Here is a 719-nt window from a genome sequence, read left to right as displayed (position 1 = left end):
TCTTTTTGGTTTTTTGGGGGGGGTGGTAGAAAATAAAATTAGAAGTTAAAAGGGACCAAAAAGAGCAGCAGGGGCCTGCCCAGGCCGGTCCCCTCTCCTGCAGGGCCACAGGGCGCGCTGAGCTGCGTGTGCCCATCTGCCGTTCCTCTGTGCCCCCAGCTTCCAGAGCCCCAATGCTCTCTCTAGTTCCTGGTTAGCTTGCACTTGAGACCCTTGAACCCTCAGACCCCACAAAGTCAAACGTAAACCTGAAAGGTAAGAGGACTCCAACGTCGCGTCCCCGTTTTGGTTTGTAGCAGCTGAGGAGCTGCGCCACGGAGGGCGGCGGATGAGAAGGGAGAGCGGAGTGCAGGCCGGCCAGGGAGGACCCTGCCTGCCCCATAGGACCTCTCGCCCTGCCCTGTCCAGTGGCCCTGCCCTGTCCGGGTGGTCCTGCCATTGGTGTCTGCTGAGCATTCAGCTCACCCAGCCGGAAGCCTGCGGGCACTACCACCCAGGCGCTCAGCATGCGTGCCCCAGGCCTGCCCGTGGTGGCTTGGGGCCTCACTCAGCATGATCTGGAGACGTGGCCATGTGAGCGCACTGCTGAGCACTGCTTGGCCGGGGACACACTGCCCCGGACACGGCGTCTCCCTCCAAGGGGCTTCTGTAACCACATGGAGATCTCTGTCGACAGTGCCGGTCACTCAAAGCCCAGAAGGGTGGAGTGGCCAGTTTCT

The sequence above is a fragment of the Saccopteryx leptura genome, chromosome 1, assembly GCF_036850995.1.
Source record: "Saccopteryx leptura isolate mSacLep1 chromosome 1, mSacLep1_pri_phased_curated, whole genome shotgun sequence".
In the NCBI taxonomy this organism is placed as follows: Eukaryota; Metazoa; Chordata; class Mammalia; order Chiroptera; family Emballonuridae; genus Saccopteryx; species Saccopteryx leptura.
This window is presented reverse-complemented; position numbering follows the sequence as displayed.